We start from the raw sequence: 23,181 nt of genomic DNA, 5'->3' as shown, positions 1-23,181 counted from the left end.
CAGGTATTTCAATGTTTATAAAGATTGTAGTGTAGATATTTCAATGTTTATTGAGATAGCGGTGTAGATATTTCCCTGTTTTACAGGTAGCAGTTTAGATATTTCCATGTTTATAGAGATTGCGGTGTAGATATTTCCATGTATATACAGATAGCGGTGTAGATATTTCCATGTTCATACAGATGGCGGTGTAGATATTTCCATCTTTATAGAGATGGCAGTGTAGATATTTCCATCTTAATACAGATAGAGGTGTAGATATTTCCATGTTTAAACAGATTGCGGTGTAGATATTTCCATCTTTATAGAAATTGCACTGTAGATATTTCCATGTTCATACAGATGGCGGTGTAGATATTTCCATGTTTATATAGATGGCGGTGTAGATATTTCCATCTTAATACAGGTAGCAGTTTAGATATTTCCATGTTTATACAGATGGCGATGTAGATATTTTCATGTCGATACAGATGGCGGTTTAGGTATTTCCATGTTTATAGTGATAGCGGTGTAGATATTTCCATGTTGATAGAGATAGCGGTGTTGATATTTCCATGTATATACAGATAGCGGTGTAGATATTTCCATGTTTATACAGATAGCGGTGAAGATATTTCAATGTTCATACAGATGGTGTTGTAGATAATTCCATGTTCATACAGATGGTGGTGTAGATATTTCCACGTTTATAGAGATAGCGGTGTAGTTATTTCCATGTTTATAGAGATAGCGTTGTAGATATTTCCATGTTTATACTAATAGCAGTGTAGGTATTTCAATGTTTATAAAGATAGCAGTGTAGATGTTTCAATGTTTATAGAGATAGCGGTGTAGATATTTCCCTGTTTTACAGGTAGCGGTTTAGATATTTCGATGTTTATGCAGATAGCAGTGTAGATATTTCCATGTTTATAGAGATAGAGGTGTAATTATTTCCATGTTTATACAGATAATGGTGTAGATATTTCCATGTTTATAGAGATAGCGGTGTATATATTTCCATGTATATACAGATAGCGGTGTAGTTATTTCCGTGTTTATACAGATGGCCCTGTAGATATGTCCATGTTTATAGAGATGGCGGTGTAGTTATTTCCTTGTTTATACAGATAGCGGTGTAGATATTTCCATGTTCATATGGATAGCGCTGTAGATATTTCCATGTTTATAGAGATAGCGGTGTAGATATTTCTATGTTTATACAGATAGCGGTGTAGATATTTCCATGTTTATACAGGTAGCGCTGTAGATATTTCCATATTTGTACAGGTAGCAGTGAAGATATTTCCATATTTATACAGCTAGCGGTGCAGATATGTGAATTCATTAAACCTCTTTTTCTTTATAAATAACCCAATCTTGGGTATGTCTTTATCAGCAGCATGAAAATTGACTAATACACTCACTGTCCATGAATGATACTCTGTTAGCCCATTTGCATTGTTAAAGAAATACCTGAGGTGGGGTAATTAATAAAGAAATGAGGTTTATTTGGCTTCTTGTTCTGAAGGCTGTACGTGAAGCATAGTACTGGCACCTGCTTCCAGGGAGGGCCTCAGGAACCTTCCATTCATGGTGGAAGGTGAAGGGAAACCAGCATATCACATGGTGAGAGAGGAAGCAAGAGAGACAGGGAGGAGGTGTCAGTCTCTTTTAAACAACCAGATATCGCATGAACTCACAGGGTAAGAACTCATTCATTACCAAGAGGACAGCACCAAGCCATTCAGGAGGCATCTCTCTCCAACATTGGGGATCACATTTTAACGTGAGATTTGAAGGGGACAAACATCCAAACTATGTCAGATACCAAAGCTGACAATGCTTAGGATCTTTAGCTGTTCCAGGTTCTGGGAAAAGGGAGAGAGTTAGCTTCCCTCGTCTATGCTGTGCTACTCCATATTATATTAGTAATTATTGTTCTCTAAAGGTTCTTGAAAGCAAATAAACAAATGCAAGGCAAAACATATGAAATGCAAGGCAAAACATATGAAATGCAAGGCAAATGCATTAAAAACTTTTGAGTGTTAATATATAGGTTTTATTTTATCTTTTTAATTTCTTTTGCTTAACCAAATAGATTATGTAGTTTTGATTAACTGGCCATGAAATAGCTCTGCCTACATAGAATTTCCCATGAATAATTGGTTGTGGAGACTTTTGTGTGTGACCCAAATCCTCCCTCAAAACTGAAGTTTGCCCAGCTATTGGGAGTGTTGGCAAATCATGCCTCTCAGCTGATTCTCTCTAGAATTTATTCTCAGGAGATCTAATTAATAACTTGTCAAGCTGATGTCCATCCTTGGGGACAACTCGTATCTGAAGAATGGCCAGTGAAAGGTATTAAAACTCCATACTCCTGCCTCAATTTAGGGCAACTCTGAAGGGTCACCCCTGCTTCTCAGCTCCCCCTTGAGATTAGCTGAGGTATTTGTTGTGACTGCCTCACATCTCAAATCCCTTTGTCCAATTCAGCTTTTTCGCCACAGTTGTTGGTTCCTAGGATTTTACCCAGTTAAATGTTCTCTACACAAATCTCTATCTCAAATCTGCTTTACAGGGAATGTGGCCTCAGACAGGTTTTCATTAGGTTCTGGACGTAACTCTCATTAGTCATTGATATGATTCGGCTGTGTCTCCACCCGAATCTCACCTTGATTGTAATTATCCCCGCATGTCAAGGATGGAGTCAGGTGGAGATCATTGAATCATAGGGGCGGGTTCCCCCTACTGTTCTCCTGGTAGCGAATAAGTCTCACGAGATCTGATGCTTTTAAAATGGGAGTTTCCCTACACAAGCTTTCTTCTCTGCTACCATTTAAGATGTGCCTTTGCTTCTTTTTTGCCTTCTGCCGTGACTGTGAGGCCTCCCCAGCCATGTGGAATTGTGAGTTCATTAAACCTCTTTCCTTTCTAAATTACCCGGTCTTGGGTATGACTTTATTAGCAGCATGAGAACAAACTAGTGCAGTCTGTTCTATAAGCCCAAGTCGGATCACAGAGTCCCGCTTTCTGTTTTTTTTTTCTAGCCCATATTTCTACTAAAACTTGACTCATATAGACTTAAAACAAAATAATTAAGCATGGCTAGTATTTATTTAATATTTTATACGTGTCAGGTACTGTATTTTGTAACTTATCTTTTAATAATCTTTCCAAATCTCTAAAAGGATAATTCTGCTCTTTTATAGAGAAAATAAGGATGGCTCAATCTTTTGATTTTTATTACAAGCTTTATTTTGTATAACATATAATAAACTAAAAATATTGAAAGTTTAGAAACCATCAGCACGCAATCGAGGTGATGGAAATATACTTCACCTCCAGTTTCCTGATGCCTCTTTATAATACATTTCTCTGGCCCCTCATTCCTGGCCCTTAAAAACCACCAAACTGCTTTCTGTCACTGGACAGTAATTTATACAGTCAAAAAATGTATATAAATACAATTTTACACTATGCACTTTTTTGTCTGACATTTTATGTTTTTTTCTCTGCATGTTTTACCTCTAGAGTCTGCCTTGTTTCACTTAGTATAGTTATTTTGAGATTCATTCATGTTATAGTATGTATCCATAATTAATTCGGATAAAGCAAGTTAATTCATTAATGTATTGATTGATATTTAGAGTGTTTCTAGTTTGGGCTATTATGAATACATGTGCTATGAACATTTGTGTTGATATCATTATATGAACACCTACTTTTATCTCTCTTGGGTAAATACCCAGGAGTGCAATGGCTGAGTCTTACGGCAGAAGTATGTTTAACTTTTTAAGGGACTCTTAAACTGTTTTTCAAAGGTTACACTTTTTTGTATTCCCATCAGCAGTGTATGAGAGTTTCAGCTTCTCCACATCCAAGCCAGTGCTTGGCTGTTATCAGTCATGCTAATCTTAGCTATTTAAAAATAGATAGTGGCGTCTCATTTTGGTTTTAATTTGCATTGCCCTAAGCATTAATTATGTTGAGCATATGTGCTTATTTACCAAACAAATGTCTACTTTGTAATGTCTGTTCCAGTCTTTCACCCAAGTTTTAAATGGGGTTGTTTGTTTTTCATTATTAAATTTTGAGCTTTTAAAATATATTTTTGATGCAAGCCTTTCATCAGATATATGAATTGCAAATATTTTCTCCCAGCCTGCAGCTTGTCTTTTCAGTCTCTTAATAGATTCTTTTGAAGAGCAGATTCTTTTTTTTAAATTTGATGAGTTCTTCTTATCAATATATTATTATATAAATCATGCTGTGGGGTCATATCAAAGAAAGCTTTGCCTGACTCAAAGTCCCAAATGTTTTCACATCTTCCCTCTCCTCTCCTTTGGGAACTGAGTTTACACGTAAATTCAGTTACTTGAAATTTACTGTCTACTATTGCTCTGTTCATGTTTTTTAAAAATTTATTTTCTCTCTCTATTTTATTTTGAGAGGTGTCTATCTTTTCTTCTTTAATGACTAATGTGCTATCAGCCTACCATGTAGCTGGGACTACAGCCGCATGCTACTATGCCCCGCTAATTTTTGTATTTTTAGTAGAGATGGGATTTCACCATATTGGTCAGGCTGGTCCTGAACTCCTGACTTCGTGATCCACCTGCCTCGGCCTCGCAAAATGCTGAGATTACAGGCGTGAGCCACTGCGCCCAGCCTCCTTTAGTGTATCTTGCATGTCTCTATTTTAGAACATATAGAATACTGTTTCAATAAGCATTTGAATGTTCTTAACTGATAACCCTGGCACCTTGATTTACTCTGGATCAGTTCTGACTCAGTGATTTTTCTCCTTATTATGAGCCACGTTCTTCTGTCTTTTGTTGTTACTGTTGTGTCTCTGCTAAACTGTGTCTGGATGTCAGATATGGTGACTTTTATCTTATTGAGTGCTGGAAGTATATATAAATATTCTTGATCTTTGTATTGGTATGTATTTAAGTTTAGTTGGAAAGAGTTTGACTCTTTTTGGTCTTGCTTTAAAAATTCATTAGGTGGGATCAGACCAGTTCTCATTTTAGAGCTAATCACTCCCAACTAGTGAGGCAAGATCCTTCTGGGTATCCCTGGGAATCTTGAGGTGTTTCTGGTTTGGCTGATAAAATAAGCACTATTACTGGACCTTGGTGAGCATGTGTACTGTTACTTTTCATCTTATCTGGGTGTTGTTTCCCCAACCGTAGGTACTTTTCTCTAGGCCTGTCCTAACAATTACTTAGCTATGTACTTTAGGGGGACCCTTTGCAGAGCTCTGGAGTTCTCTTTCTGTGCAGCCCCTTCTTCTCGGAAACCTTGTCCTGAGAGCTCATGTCAACATGGTTTCTGTGGACTCTCAGCTCTGTCCCCTCAGCTCAGGGAGAACAATGGGCTCCTCTTGGGCTTTTCTCCTGGAGTAGTGGGCTGGAAAACTTTCTCCAGGCATAAATTAGGGCCGTTGATAGGCTCACCTTGTTTGAGACTGACTTTACAGGGTCTTGCAAATTTTTGTGGCATACATTTTGGCCATTTTTTTGGTTGTTTCAGGAGGGAGAGAAAGTCTAGTTCTTGTTACTCCATCATGGTCATTGCAGAAGTCAAACTAACTGATATTTATCAATACAGTCTGTTGCTACACATTGAACTTGCTTAAGATAATTTTTAGATGGCACAGAACTTTCTGTCCATTGAATGAGACTCTCTGCTTATTTTGCAAGTGCTCATTTGTATGGAGACATTTGTATGGAGAAACTTCAAAAAGTTTGTGGAAAAATGAAGTTAAAAGATAAACATTGAAAATGTGATCTTCGGTTTTCATCCCTAAAGAACTGATGGTCCTGGGAACTTAACAATGTCAATGCAGTCTCTTATACATTATTAACTTAAGAAAAATGGGTGCCCTTTCCACATTTGTTGAGATTGGGAAACAAAAAGAAGTCAGAAGGAGCCAAATCAGAGCTGTAAGGTGGATGCCTGACAATTTCCCATTGAGACTCTCACAAAATTGCCTTTGCTTGATGACAGGAATGAGCAGAAACATTGTGGTGTTAGAGGACTGTCTGCTAAAGCTTTCCCAGGTATTTTGCCCTAAAACTTTGGCTAACTTATTCAAAACACTCTCATGATATGCAGATATTATTGTTCTTTGACCTTCCACAAAGTCAACAAGCAAAATGCCTGGAATGTCCCCAAAAAACTGTTGCCGTGACCTTTGCTCTTGAGTGATCCCCTTTAGCTTTGACTGGACCACTTCCACCTTTGGTAGCCATTGCTTTGATTGTGTTTTGCCCTCAGGGTCATACTGGGAAAGCCATGTTTTATCTTCTGTTACAATTCTTCAAAGAAATCCTTCAGGATCTTGACCCTAGTTCTTTAAAATTTCCATTGAGAGCTCTCCTCTTGTCTGCAGCTGATCTGAGCACAACACTTTTGGCACCCATGCAGTGGAAAGTTGGTTCAACTTTAATTTTTTAGTCAGAACTGTGTAAGCTGAACCAATTAAGATGTCTATGATGTTGGCTATTGTTTGTGCTGTTGATTATCAGTCCTCTTCAATTAGGGCACAAACAAGATTAATTTTTTTCCTTGCAAATTGATATGGATGATCTGTCCCTGTGGACTTCATCTTCCACATCATCTCGTTTCTTCTTTAAAAAAGCTGTCCGCTTGTGAACTACTGATTTCTTTGGTGCATTGTCCCCTCAAGCTTCTTGTAAAGCATCAGTGATTTCACCATTCTTTCACTCAAGCTTCATCATAATCTAATGTTTGTTCTTGCTTCAATTTTAGCAGAATTTACATTGCTCTGCTAGGGGCTCTTTTCAAACTAATGTCTACTCCTTCTTACTGTCTCAAACTAGATCCTGTTCAAACATGCTATAATAAATTAGTATGAGTTTATTTTGCTGCCAAAATTGAAACCTTTGCATAGTTTTTTTCATAATATACATTTTCCATGAACTTTTTAAGGCCTCTCATGTATCCACAGGTAGAGTGCCTTACCTATTCTGACTTCAGTCAATTATTCAAGACCTTTCCTTGTCAGTGATACATTAGAAAGGTAGAGTATTGAAAAATAAGAGTAGCTTCTGCTGATTAAGAAATACTATATCTTTTTCTACTTCTTTCTTTTTTTTTTTTCTTTTTTTTTTTTTGAGACAGCATCTTTCTCTGTCACCCAGGCTGGAGTGCAGTGGTGTGATCTCAGCTCACTGCAACCTCTGCCTCCCAGGGTCAAGTGATTCTCCTGCCTCAGCCTCCCGAGTAGCTGGGACTATAGGTGCCTGCCACCACACCCAGCTAATTTTTGTATTTTTAGTGGAGACAAGGTTTCACCATATTGGCCAGGCTGGTCTTGAACTCCTGACCTTGTGATCTGCCTGACTCGGCCTCCCAAAGTGCTGGGATTACAGTCATGAGCCACCGTACCTAGCTTTCTACTTCTTTCTTATTATTTTCCTCCTCTCTCATTCCTATATTCTCTCCTTTCTCCTACTTTCCTCCCCACTCCCTGTTTCCTTCCTTTCATCTTTCCTATTTTCAAGACTTAATATTTCTTGAACCTCAGATGTTATCATAGTATGTTATTTGTTTAATTTTCACATAACAATAATAGTTTAAATACAAATAATATTTATTTTCATCCCCATGTTATCAGTATAACAGTAAAGATGTGGAGAGGCCAGCTGGGCATGGTGGCTCAAGCCTGTAATCCCAGCACATTGGGAGGCCGAGGTGGGTGGATCACGAGGTCAGGAGATCGAGACCATCCTGGCTAACACGGTGAAACCCCATCTCTACTAAAAAATAGAAAAAATTAGCTGGGCGTGGTGGCGCGTGCCTGTAGTCCCAGCTACTCGGGAGGCTGAGGCAGGAGAATAGTGTGAACCCGGGAGGCAGAACTTGCAGTGAGCCAAGATCACGCCACTGCACTCCAGCCTGGGTGACAGAGCGAGACTCTGTCTCAATAAATAAATAAATAAATAAATAAATGAAAATAAAATAAAAAAAATGATGTGGAGAGGCCAAACCAATGGCTCTTATATCCACGTTCTTTCTTCTAAATGATTTCACCTTAGTTTTGGTCTGCATCTCTAACCATAGCTAGTTGCAGCAGGACTTCTATCTGGCCTTGCTGCTCTCATTTTTGGACCTCCTCACTGAAATCAAATTGATCTTTCTAAAATGCAAACCTGGTCTTAGTATTTTATTACTTAAAACCCATTGGTGGCTTTCCATGATTTATGGAATAAAGTCAAAATTCCTGTTTTTGCCCATGTTTCTGTGTGCCTCTCATCCCTACATTTACTGATTCCTGTGTGCCATAAATTGCCAGTTGTCCAGAGTTCATTCTCTTTTTGTACTTGGGAGGACTTCTGCATCCTGCAACTTTTCCCCTGAAACGTGCTTGGAAAATACCTACTCATTTTTTTCAGATTCAGGTTAGCTTTTTACTTCAGTTTCTTTTCCTGAAGCTTATACTGACTGCTCCATATGGCTTTGGGGATTAGCTACTCATTCCTTTGTGCCCTTTGTAGATACACATTTATCATGGAGTCTTTTTTTTTTTTTTTGAGACAGAGTCTCACTCTGTCACCCTGCTGGAGTGCAGTGGTGTGATCTCAGCTCACTGCAACCTTTACCTTCCAGGTTCAACTGATTCTCTTGCCTCAGCCTCCCAAGTAACTACAGGCGTGCACCACCGTGCCCAGCTAATTTTTGTATTTTTAGTAGAGACGGGGTTTCACTATGTTGGCCAGGATGGTCTCGATCTCTTGACCTCGTGATCTGCCCACGTTGGCCTCCCAAAGTGCTGGGATTACAGGCATGAACCACCACTCCCAATCAGTCATGCAGTCTTTATACTTACTTGTTTACTTGCCTGTGAGCTCACTGAATGCAGGGACTATTTCCTTGTTGCTCTAGCACCTACACCAGTACCTGGTATCCAGAAGCTGTATGCTAAATGTTTGTTGAGTGGCTGTTTGACTGAATGATTGTACTCCTAATTAGTAGATAGAAAGCCATGTACTTCCCAGTTCATCATTCTTTGTGCTCAATTCTGGTTTCTTTATTGTGTTCAAAAGAGTTCCTTAGTGACATAAAACTATGGAGCTAGTATGTCAGCTCATTTAAGCAATGATTGGTTTATGTATATAAGAGGCTTCAATAATTATATATTTTTATTTCAGTTTCAATAAATGATCAATTTATTAATTTTCTCTGTTTTGGCTTATTGTTCACATTTAATATCAAATAAAAGTGTTTTACTTAAAATTATTCATGCCAATTATGACAGTTAGGTGAATATTACTTTGATTTACATTCCAGTAGTAGTTTTGGTTGAACCCTGAATATGCTAAGACGTCCCTTTTCTTTTTTCTTATGAACAGGCTACTGTGTTTACATATATTATTAAAATCTTCTTTGAAAATACGAAGAGTGTTACATTTCTTATATTTAGTTCTCTGTGCTTCAGAATTCCTGTGATACTTGCACTTAAGTCCTTCTGAGCAGTTGATGTTGATATTTATGTGGTTAATTTCATGAAACGTGGTGGTTTTCATTTCTATCATTAATTTATACAGGAGATAGACTGTTTTCCAGGTGTAAGCTCAGTCATATAATTAGAAAATTTATAAGCAGAAAGGAGTTATTTGGTCTAACCCATTTATTCTACAGATAGAGAAATTAGAGTCCAGAAACTCTGTCTTCTTTAAAGTCTTACAGGTATTTAAGAAAAAAGAATAGACTTGAGGTTTCTGTGCTCTGAACCCAGTGATCTTGACACTGTAATGATCTTCATCCATATTATTCACAGAAGTAAATATAATCACATATTAAATAAGAAACAAAAATACTAAGGAGATATTATACTGAAAAATGAAATAATATTATCTTAATTATTTTGATCAGATTCAATCTATAGCAGCTTGAAGGCTAATAATTCCAATGATTCTCTGAATAAACCATTTTTCTAATAAGATTACAGGTTTTAGTAATCTAATTATTTTGACTGATGCAAATGTTACCCCGCCAGTCTGAAAAATGTGTTTATTTATATGTCATAAAGAATAATTTATTCCAAAAAGGCTAATTTTCAAAATATATGTATCTTCTGAAACTGTATCTATTTTTTCCCCACGTTTTCTAAATATATTTTAGAGGGCATTTGTAGATTTTCATGGTGCTGAAAAATTAAGGTATAATGGTCTCATGAAGGAGAATAATGTCATTTAGACATTGTAATTTTGGAGGATCACAATACTTTTTGGAATGTGGTTGTTGCAGCACTGGTCACTTATACTAATTATATAATAACATACTATACTAATGCAATAATATACCATATGAAATTATTCAGTGGTAAATTTGTCTTAAATCCTCTAGAATACTGCAAAGAAATAGTTTATATAAGAAAGAGTACCATAGCAGATGTGAACACAATATTTCCTATTTTTTTCTTCTTTTTTATTTTTTTGAAGACAAGTTCTCACTCTGTTGCCCAGACTGGAGTTCAGTGCCATGTTCATAGTTCACTGCAACCTCAAACTCCCAAGCTCAAGTGATCCTCTTGATTCAGCCTCTGAAGTAGCTGTCCCTATAGGTGTGCACCACCACACCGGCTAAGTTTTAAAATTTTTTATAGATATGTTGCCCAAGCTGGTCTCAAATTCTTGAGCTCAAGAGATCTTCTCACCTTGGCCTCCCAGAGTGTTGGGATTACAGGCATGAGCCACCATACTCAGCCAATATTTCTTTTGTAAAAGACATTTTCTAACATACTTCTCATTTTAACTAACATAATATTCAAAGTGTAGATCTGAGAAAGAGATAGTGCCTGCAGATCTGGGATCCTACATGCTAATATTATGGGATGCATTCAGATTTGATCAGCAGATATTCCATTTATTCTAGAACACCACCAGCAGAAGAATGTAATTACGTCTATCACTAAAACTTTGTGTCAATACAGACTACTGTATTTGTTATCATAGATGGTCCTTGGATGGCAGCCTTAAGCAATTTTAAACCTAGACAGGTGATGTACTTTTTCTTCTTGGATAATTTTCATGGTTTTATCTAATTTGGTTGTAACTAATGTGTTTAATATGGCTTGCTTGTTTTTTAAAAAGTTGTTCAGTATCCTTAGAACTCAGTGCTGATTTCTTTTTCTAGCAGGCCTTTTATATAGGACATCTCACTTTCTCCTGACTCTCTACTACTAGCATGAGGTCTCTGAAAAATCAAGACAGCAAAATAATTTGTTATAGAACAGCCTATGTAGAGGGACAGGGGAGGAGTCATATTCCAAGAGGGAAAGACCTTTGAGCCAGGCTCAATTTGTAGAGGCTGTTGAATGAAAATGAGGGAGAGAGAATGCACACTTTACTGCACTATTAAAGCAAAATTCTGACAATAACTTCTAAAAATGATTCAACTCTTATACACTGAGAATATGACAGACCTTCCAAAAGTATAATTTCTTACATGAACGTCCAGGTATATAAGGAAAAATAACTATTTCATACCAATATCTCCAGCCGCCTTTATTGTTGGTTCACCACATAGGTTTTTATCAGAATCGCAGAACATTAATTTTTTAAATTAGCTACCATTACAACTAGCTTGAGAAGAACTTTCTTTTTAATAATTCGACCCAGATGCATTCTAGATACTCCAGTGTTACGAATCGATGGCTTCATGAGGAGCCGCTGTTGACTCATGCTATCTCTGGACACACTGACAGGAAATGTTTTCTTACACCTGTTTTCCTCCTGCTTTTCCTTGGTAGGACTTAGTTCCTTGGCATAGTTCAGTATCAATGGCAGTCATAGAGAAGTGTTACAGAAACCCAGCTTATTCCAACTTGTGAATTATTTGGCACCCAGGAACCAGGTCTTACAATCTTCAACCCACTTTTTCTTAACATGGCCCCTTTTCTGAAATGTTTATTTATATATGATGTAGGCCTGGGGAAAGGACATGGACTTTCAAAGAAAATATTCTCCAATAGATCTCTCAACTCCAGAGAACCTTCTGACTAAATCTGAAAGAATTCCACTGTGCTCTGATAACATCCTTTAATAATGAAGGAAAAGATATTTTTCCCCCAGGAGGATTTTGTAGTGAAAAGATGGCACAATTTTTTTAAAAATGTTGTTTATAATCTCATTTGTTTTTTCATTTGTGGGGTGTGTCTTAAATCCTAAATGGTACATCCTTTTTAAAATACTTCTAGTAATAAAATGTTTCTGAAGTTATGTTGTAAATATCATTGGACTATGTTTAATAATGTTAAGTTGATCCCACTTCCCCTGAAATTATATACATAAATGCTGAAAGTATAAATTTACATATACAACTTCATGGAACATTTTTCTTCCAAGTGTGCATTTGCTAGAATTTGCATTGAAAGGTTTTGGAAGGAGCCTGTTGGTATGAATCCTGTGTGAGCAACACTCAGATTTGTTGCATACTGAACAGCATGCTAAATCTCACTTCACAATCTTAGATTTCTCATCTACCATCTTGAGCTGAATTTAAAATATAACTGCAGCTTATTATGTCACCTGTTCGTCAAACACTGATGCAAAGCTTAGTTTTCAGTGTGAAGAACCCATGACTAGAGAAGGGAAGAAGAAAGGGTCAAGCAGACCTCATTAAAGAGTGTATGGGCAAGAAAACACATCAGATGTCTTGATAGGTTTTTTAAAGTCCTGTTAGACTTGTCATGATTTCCAAAACACTAAATGCCATCTAGTATTTTGGACCCTCCAAAATTACAGTAGAATATTATTATGGGTCATCTTAATTGGAAATATACAGGAAAATCCTGATGATTAATGTAGACTAGTGATAGCTCTCACACATTTATATAACCTATGTTGAAAAGAAAGAAGAAAGGCAGGAAGGAAAGAAGGAAAAAGAGCGGAGAGAGAGGAACAAGAAAACACGTGGATTTGTGGAAATGAAAATTTTTAAATTACTAATTTGCAAGAATGGGTAAGAAAAATACCGAGTATGAACATAAATGCTTTCAATTCCGTTTGTCTCTTAATCCTTCTCAGTCCGTGGCCAGTTTTGAAACTTGGTGTAACTTCCTTCCTTTATTCCTCCCTCCCTTGCTCCCTCCATCCCTTCTTGCCAGCCTCCTTCCCTTCCTCTCTCCTTGAGTTTCCTTCTTCTTTCTTGTTCCCTCCCTCCCTCCCTCTCTCTTTTTTCCCCTTAGTTTCCCCGGAAGCACATATACCAGCCATTTGAATGCTTTCTGCTCATAGATACTGCCAAGCCCCCTCACCCAGACTGCTGAATAGATTTGGTAGAATGGAATGAGAAACATAGACTTTGTGTCTGTGGCGGCCACCTCTGATGTTGCAGACTTTTGCCGTGATTATGCACTCCAGCCGAGGGACGCTAGAGAGGTTGAAATTTCAACTGTGGGATTTGCCATTTTGGAATTTGCAGAAATGTACTGGATATGCTAACAGCAGCCTGGCTAGCCTCCACTTCACAAGGAAGTATTTAAATATACACGTGTAATATGAAGAAAATTGCATTAGATCATAAGGGATGAATTATTTTGTAAATGACTATACCATCAAATACCATACCTGATATCAATCATCTTCATCAGACAGTATCTGTGTATGTAAGGAGATAAACAAAAAAGCAGGAGTTTATTTCTCTCTAATGTATCCTTGACTCTCTAGCAGTGACCTCTGAAATGTCTCTTCTGATCCAGACTTGTTTGAATCATGTGCAACATTTTAGATTTGTCTTTTCTCTGCAAGTTTTTTTTGTTAAGTACCATAACATATTGAACCAAATAGTTTTGCTTGCTTTCTATTGATGACACATGATTTTGGCTTTTATCTTCAGTGGAAAATCAATGTGTCACATGGAGTTCACTAAGAAAAAGGTATGGGGCCTCTTTGTAATTCTTTGTCAGATGATTGCTTTATCTTGATTTATGCCTTCAAACTTTTTCCCATTCAGCAGAAAATATTGTGTCGCTATCTGTGAGAGCAAAGCGATCTATACCAATTTATGCTCTAAGTGTAGCCTCCTTCCAGAACTGCTTATGGAACATATCAACTCACTATAGAATAGGGACATAATGGATTCTTCTTTCTTAAAAGTGGCAGATTGACAATTTTAGTTCATATACAAGCTTTTATATTAACATTAAAACAATATTTCTATGTAAAGTAAAATATTGTAGTTGATTATTATTCGAGGGCCTCCCAGAATTTCAAGGTCTGAAAATGAATTCAGTGTTCCTGGTGGTAACAAAATTGCCCCTACTTCCTTGTATCAGGACTGCCATTTGGAACTGCTGGGGAAGCTCTTTTCAGAAATTATTTTCAAAACAGCATTGTTGCCTTTTGCCAAACTGAAATCTGGTTGTAAACTTTTGAAAACTAGTTCCTTGGAATGGAATTCAAGTTGTCTTCTAAGCAATTTTTTTTAACTCAAACATACATTCTATCTTGCTTTATTATGTCACTATTTGTGTAGGAAACATATTTCTATTTTTACCATTTTCAATTTATTTACATTTACATTTACATTTGTGTGTATATATATATACACACATACATACACTTTAAGTTCTGGGATACATTTGCAGAACTTGCAGTTTTGTGAAATAGGTATACATGTGCTGTCGTGGTTTGCTGCACCCATCAACTCGTCATCTACATTAAGTATTTCTCCTAATGCTATCCCTCCTCTTTCCTTCCTACCCACTGACAGGCCCCAGTGTGTGATGTTCCCCTCCCTGTGTCTATGTGTTCTCATTGTTCAACTCCCACTTATGAGTGAGAACATGTGGTGTTTGGTTTTCTGTTCTTGTGATAGTTTGCTGAGAATGATGGTTTCCAGCTTCATCCATGTCTCTGCAAAAGACATTAATCCATCCTTTTTTATAGCTGCATGGTATTCCATGGTGTATATGTGCCACATATTCTTTATCCAGTCTATCATTGATGGGCATTTGGGTTGGTTCCTAGTCTTTGCTCTTGTGAATAGTGCTGCAATAAACATATGTGTGAATGTGTCTTTATAGTAGAATGATTTATAATCCTTTGGATGTGTACCTAGTAATGAGACTGTTAGGTCAAATGATATTTCTAGTTCTGGATCCTTGAGGAATTGCTACACTGTCTTCCACAATGGTTGAACTAATTTACACTCCCACCAACAGTGTAAAAGCATTCCTATTTCTCCACATCCTCTCTAGCACCTGTTGTTTCCTGACTTTTTAATGATTGCCATTCTAACTGGCGCGAGATGGTATCTCATTGGACCAGGGGTGATGAGCTTTTTTTTTTTTTTCTCTTCGAGACAGCCTCACTCTGTCACCCAGGGTGGAGTGCAGTGGCACAATTTCGGCTCACTGCAACCTCCACCTAATGGGTTCAAGCAATTCTCCTGCCTTAGCCTCTTGAGTAGCTGGGATTACAGATATATACCACCACGCCTGGCTAAAGTTTTTTTGTGTGTTTTTGGTAGAGACAGAGTTTCACCATAGTGGCCAGGCAAGTCTCAAACTCCTGACCTTGTGATCCACTCGCCTTGGCCTCCCAAAGTGATGGGATTACAGGCGTGAGCCACCACGCCCAGCCTATGATGAGCTTTTTCTCATGTGTTTATTGGCCGCATAAATGTCTTCTTTTGAGAAGTGTCTGTTCATATCCTTTTCCCACTTTTTGATGGGGTTGTTTTTTTCTTGTAAATTTGTTTAAGTTCCTTGTAGATTCTGGATATTAGCCCTTTGTTAGATGGATAGATTGCAAAAATTTTCTCCCACTCTGTAGGTTGTGTGTTCACTCCGATGATAGTGTCTTTTGCTGTGCAGAAGCTATCTTTAGTTTAATTAGATCCCATTTCTCAATTTTGGCTTTTGTTGCCACTGCTTTTGGTGTTTTAGTCGTGAAGTCTTTGCCTATGCCTATGTTCTGAATGGTATTGGCTAGGTTGTCTTCTAGAGTTTTTATGGTTTTAGATCTTATGTTTAAGTCTTTAATCCATCTTGAGTTAATTATTTTATAAGGTGTAAGGAAGGGGTCCACTTTCAGCTTTCTTCATATGGCTAGCCAGTTTTCCCATCACCATTTATTAAATAGTCAATCTTTCCCCATTGTTTGTTTTCGTCAGGTGTGTCAGAGATATGTTGTATATTTCATGGTACAATGCCTTCTGTCAATGGGGAAAAATAACAAGCATATATGGGATGAATGAAGTCTGCTATGGTTAAGGTTGAGAATATTTACTGATCCTTGAGTTCAGTCTCCAGGAATGTTGGAAATAGAGAATAGAGATAATGGAGATAAAGAAAAGTTCTGAAAATGACACTTCCCATAGTGTCAAAATTGTGATCTATTGGAGAATTCTGTGATACATCAAAATCTCTGTTTATGCTGAGGTTTGTTATTGTGTATGAGCATATCTTTATCAGGTGTAGGCTATTTCTATACTTTCATGTCTTTAAATCAATGTTTCTATTCACATATGTATATGTGCAAATAGAAGCATGCTAATATTATATATATATTGTCTGTCATTACCATGATTGCTATGATTATCATTAGCATGTATTATTAGTGTGACCGAAGTATCATCAGTATCAGTTTCTTTCTCACTGCAGTGCTCCTGTAATGCTTCATTTCTACAGAGCCAACCTACACCCACCGTTTCCCTGACTATAACTTTACCTAAAGTATAAGCCCTTATAAAGCCATGAAAGCCTACCAAGAATTGTCAAAGAAGCTAGGCAGCAGCCAGGCTCTGCCTTAGGAAAAGATTTTACTTTTTATTATCATGTGCAGTACTTAACTACTTGTTTTGACCTCTAAGATTTTGCTCTCCTATATTTCTATCCCCTGGCTTTCTGATATTTCATGTGATTATATTTGAAATTTTAACCTTGCTTTTCTTTTTGGAATCTCTGATATCTCTGCTGCCACAGGTAATGACAGGTTCCTCTCTAACTGTTGGTGTTATCCCTGGTCAGATTATTACTGATGACAGAAGTAGATGTTTTACGTGGATTCTCTCGATATCAGAAACAAATACAGATATCACAACTCAAAAATGACAGACTGATAACCATTATGAACTTAGATGCAACATTCTTAATACAATATTAGCAAATTGAGTCTAGGAATATTTAAAAATGATAATGTGTTTTAACCAAGTGGGGTTTATCTCAAGTTGGTTTCAACAACTGAAAATCTACCATGCTGACAGAAAAAAGAAAAATCACGTGACACTCTCAATAGATGCAAAAAAGGAATTTACAAAATGTAACACATTTTTTAAATTAAAAACTCCCAGCAAACTGAGGATAGAAAAGTACATTTTCAAACTGATTATGTGTTTACAAAAAATCTATAGCAAACATCTTACTTAAAATGGTGAAAGCCTTAATACTTTCTACATAAGATTATGAAAAATGCAATGATGTCCTCTCTCCCTAGTTCTTTAAAGTATTGCATTCAATATTAAATAAGTGGAAATATATACCAAGTTCATTGATAAATATTTAATACTTATGAGATGATAATTCTCCTGAAATTGATCTCTAGATTCAGTGGAATTCCCATGAAACCTTATAGGTCCTTTTGGATAAATTACAAAACTGATTCTAAAACAGGGAGAAAGAAAGAAGGGAAGGAAGGAGGAATGGACAGAAAGAAGAAAGAAATAAAGAGAAAAGAAAAGAAAATAAGAAATAAGTGACACCCAAGTTGGGAAGAAAGAAAAATACTATTCTCACGTGATGTAAACATATACATAGAAAATCCTTAGGCATCTGCAGAAGTGTGCTAGAGGTATGAAGTGAATTTAACAAAGTTGTAGGATGAAAGATCAATAAATAAAATCAATTGTGTTTCTATACACAATCAACACCAATTAGAAAATAAAATTATGTAAGCAATTTAACTTATAATAGCCTCAAAAATAATAAAATAATTCAGAATAAATTTAATAAAAGGTATGCTGATCCAAAATTTCTAAATCACTAATACGAGAGATTGAATAGGTAGAAATATGTATCAAGTTCATTGGTAAATATACATGTCATACTTATTAGATGATAATTCTTCTGAAACTGATCTCCAGATTTGGCACAATCCCAGTCAAACCTATAGGCCTTTTTGGAGAAATTACAAAGCTGATTCTAATTTTTTTTTTAAATGCAGAAGTCCTAGAATAGCCAGAGCATGTTTTAGAAAGAAGAATAAAGTTGGAAAACTTTCCAAATTTCAAGACATATTGTAAAGCTACACTAAACAGTACAGTAAACTTACTGGCATGAAGAAGACATATATATCAGTGAAACAGAATAAATAATTTAGAAATATATCCTGCCTTACATGGCCAAAGTTGCCAAAATATTTCAATAAGGAAATCAATGTCTTTATAAAGATGGTACTATTAAAATTGGATATTAAATGGAGAATATGAACTTCAGAATTACCTCACACCATATCCTCAAATTAACTCAACATGTATTTTATACATAATGTAAATATAAAATGTATAAAGCTTACTGAATAGGAAAAATTTTTAATAATCTTACTATAGCTAAAAACTTTTTAGATAAGAAAAGGATGGATGAAAATGGAAAAAAATAGTAAGTTGGACTTCATGAAATTAAGACTTTTGCAACTTAAAACATAGCATCAAAAAATGAAAAGGCAAACCACAGATTGGGACAGAATAATTTTAAATATGTCTGATAAAGAACTTTCATCTAGAATGTACACATAACTAAAAAACTAAATAACAAAACACAAATAACTCATTTAACGTAATATTTTGACCTAAATGGGCCAAATATTTGTACAGATATTTTAATTTAAAAAGAGATGATGTCCAATACACAAATGAAAAGATACTTAACATTACCCGTCATCAGGGAAATGCAAGTTAAAACCACATTGAGGTACCACTGTACACCCACTGGAGTGGCTGACACGAGCAGAACTGACCATACCACATGATGTGAAGAATTGCTATTCACACCTGGCTAGTGGGACTTCAAAATGGTACAGACATTTTGGAAAGCAGTTTGGCAGTTTCTTTTAATGTTAAACTTAGTACTGATCATATAGCCAAATAATCCCACTGCGACTCAAAATAAATAAAAACATATCCGTACCAAGCCTCATCCTTGAAGTTCATAGCAGATGTGTCCATCAACTTGTAAATGGATAAACCAGTTGTAGATGGAGTACCACTCAACAATAAAAAGGAGCAAACTGATACAACAGCAATATAAATGAATATCAAAAGCATTATGCTCAGTGAAAGAAGCTAGACATGAAAGACACCAATGTATCATTCCACTAATAGGATACTCTAGAAAATGCAAACTGTAGAAACAGAAGCAGATTAGTGGTTGCCTGTGTTCAGGAATGGAGAAAAGATCAAATGCAAAACAGCAAAAGAAAACGTTTTGTGATGATGCAGATTTTCTGTATCTTGATCATGATTGTGGTCAAATGATGATATTCATCTGCCATAACCCATTAAATTGCACATTGAAAAGGGTGAATTTTACTGTGTGTACATTATACTTAAATGGAGCTGTAAATATGTTTGGAGCTTATCTGTGAACATTAGTTGCAGAGCAGGAGTTACTTTTATAGAGTGGAAATCTGCTGAGTGCCAACTTGAGAAGGGTTGAAAAAAATTAGAACCTTCTTCCAACACATTTCAGTTAGAACACTCTTAGGATGTCGTTACAGCTGCGCTCTATATTGGAGTCTCTGATGAAATCACATGTCTGACGATCTCAGCATGCCTTTAATCAACAGAATATACACGTGTTTTCTTTTATTACTATAAAGGATATACCAAACAACTTTTTCAAGACTTTACTTCAAAAAGGCACGTAGTTTTGCAACATTTTTGGTAAGTCTTTAATTATTTCAAAATGAAAAATTGAAAATAAAATGCAATTATTTACTCAGGCCCCCCAAAAAAAGGTCTGTACGGGGAATGCATGTGGTGTGTGTGTGTGTGTGTGTGTGTGTGTAAGTGTGTGATTTGAAGAATTGAAAAAATTTTAGTGGGGTTTTGTAGCATCACTTTGATAGCATCCTGTAATTTTGTATTGTGTTTGAAATAAAAATAAAGTGAATACACTGATAAAAGTATTTGAAAAGAATTTGCATTATTGCCTAAATTATGTGTGGTTTCCACAGTGGCATGAATCGAGCATCTTTAACCTACATAACAATATATCAGAAGTATTAGGTAAAAAATAAGTAAACTAGTATAACAAAGTTAAATATTTCTAAAGTAAAATTATAGCTTTATTTTTTTTTCCTGAAATGTTTTGAGGAGATATTTACACCAAAAGATATTATCACTGATCAATGAAACTTTTTCAGAATTTGCTTGTGTCCCACCAATATTTGATTACATAGTGCTTCTGTGAGTTCCATTTCATTAATTTAGCTTTGACAGGAGAGAAGGCAATGGCTCTGCAGCCTCTCTCGGTGTGGCATGATCCTGGTTCCGCTGGCTGATCTCTATTAGAACCATGGCCTTAATCATGCCTTTCATGCTTCTAACTTGATTTGCATTTGTTGTGTGATCCAAATTTATTCTCTCGTTTAGTCGCTTCCACCCATAGAAAAGCAGGTCTTTTTCATTTCTCCTTCACCATTGCCCCCATTTTTTCTTTTTGTCCTCCCATGATGAAAAACAAGACAGAAAACAAACTATAACAACAACAGACACCTTTTGTCTGTGGTCACCAATGCATTGTAGCACTAAACTTTGTTCAAAATCTCTAGATCTGACCTCTATATCTGCTGTTCCCAGAGTTTTTCAATGTGTTCTCTAGACTGCTGTGACCCACTGACAGAAAGTCTAGCTATATTTAATTGAAAGTTATTACTGTCTGATATGGTTTGGCTGTGTCCCCACTGAAATCTCATCTTGCACTGTAGCTCCCATAATTCACATGTTGTGGGAGGGACCCAGTGAGAGGTAAGTGGATCATGGGGGCAGTTTTCCCCACACTGTTCTAGTGGTAGTGAATAAGTCTCATGAGATCTGATGGTTTTATAAGGGGAAACCCCTTTCGCCTTTCACTTGGTTCTCATTTGCTGTTTGCCTGCTGCCACGTAAGATGCGCCTTTCGCCTTCTGCCATAACTGTGAGGCCTCCTCAGCCATGTGGAACTGTGAATTCATTAAACCTCTTTTTCTTTATAAATGACCCAGTCTTGGGTATGTCTTTATCAGCAGCATGAAAATTGACTAATACACTCACTGTCCATGAATGATACTCTGTTAGCCCATTTGCATTGTTATAAAGAAATACCTGAGGCTGGGTAATTTATAAAGAAATGCGGTTTATTTGGCTCCTTGTTGTGAAGGCTGTACATGAAGCATAGTACTGGCACCTGCTTCCAGGGAGGGCCTCAGGAACCTTCCAATCATGGTGGAAGGTGAAGGGAAACCAGCATATCACATGGTGAGAGAGGAAGCAAGAGAGACAGGGAGGAGGTGTCAGTCTCTTTTAAACAACCAGATATCGCATGAACTCACAGGGTAAGAACTCATTCATTACCAAGAGGACAGCACCAAGCCATTCAGGAGGCATCTCTCTCCAACATTGGGGATCACATTTTAACGTGAGATTTGAAGGGGACAAACATCCAAACTATGTCAGATACCAAAGCTGACAATGCTTAGGATCTTTAGCTGTTCCAGGTTCTGGGAAAAGGGAGAGAGTTAGCTTCCCTCGTCTATGCTGTGCTACTCCATATTATATTAGTAATTATTGTTCTCTAAAGGTTCTTAAAAGCAAATAAGCAAATGCAAGGCAAAACATATAAAAGTCAAGGCAAAACATACGAAATGCAAGGCAAATGCATTAAAAAACTTTTGAGTGTTAATACATAGATTTTATTTTATCTTTTTAATTTCTTTTGCTTAACCAAATAGATTATGTAGTTTTGATTAACTGGCCATGAAATAGCTCTGCCTACATAGAATTTCCCATGAATAATTGGTTGTGGAGACTTTTGTGTGTGACCCAAATCCTCCCTCAAAACTGAAGTTTGCCCAGCTATTGGGAGTGTTGGCAAATCATGCCTCTCAGCTGATTCTCTCTAGAATTTATTCTCAGGAGATCTAATTAATAACTTGTCAAGCTGATGTCCATCCTTGGGGACAACTCGTATCTGAAGAATGGCCAGTGAAAGGTATTAAAACTCCATACTCCTGCCTCAATTTAGGGCAACTCTGAAGGGTCGCCCCAGCTTCTCAGCTCCCCCTTGAGATTAGCTGAGGTATTTGTTGTGACTGCCTCACATCTCAACTCCCTTTATCCAATTCAGCTTTTTCGCCACAGTTGTTGGTTCCTAGGATTTTACCCAGTTAAATATTCTCTACACAAATCTCTATCTCAAATCTGCTTTACAGGGAATGTGGCCTCAGACAGGTTTTCATTAGGTTCTGGACGTAACTCTCATTAGTCATTGATATGATTCGGCTGTGTCTCCATCCGAATCTCACCTTGATTGTAATTATCCCCGCATGTCAAGGATGGAGTCAGGTGGAGATCATTGAATCATAGGGGCGGGTTCCCCCTACTGTTCTCCTGGTAGCGAATAAGTCTCACGAGATCTGATGCTTTTAAAATGGGAGCTTCCCTACACAAGCTTTCTTCTCTGCTACCATTTAAGATGTGCCTTTGCTTCTTTTTTGCCTTCTGCCGTGACTGTGAGGCCTCCCCAGCCATGTGGAATTGTGAGTTCCTTAAACCTCTTTCCTTTCTAAATTACCCGGTCTTGGGTATGACTTTATTAGCAGCATGAGAACAAACTAGTGTAGTCTGTTCTATAAGCCCAAGTCGGATCACAGAGTCCCGCTTTCTGTTTTTTTTTTTCTAGCCCATATTTCTACTAAAACTTGACTCATATAGACTTAAAACAAAATAATTAAGCATGGCTAGTATTTATTTAATATTTTATACGTGTCAGGTACTGTATTTTGTAACTTATCTTTTAATAATCTTTCCAAATCTCTAAAAGGAGAACTCTGCTCTTTTATAGAGAAAATAAGGATGGCTCTGAAAATGTTAGCATTAGGGGAAGTAGGGTGAGGGACATAGGGGGCACTTTGTGTTATTTGTGCATTTTGCTATCAATCTAAAATCAGGTCAAAATAAAAATTTAAA

This window comes from Gorilla gorilla, chromosome 10, assembly GCF_029281585.2.
Source record: "Gorilla gorilla gorilla isolate KB3781 chromosome 10, NHGRI_mGorGor1-v2.1_pri, whole genome shotgun sequence".
Taxonomy (NCBI): domain Eukaryota; kingdom Metazoa; phylum Chordata; class Mammalia; order Primates; family Hominidae; genus Gorilla; species Gorilla gorilla.
This window is presented reverse-complemented; position numbering follows the sequence as displayed.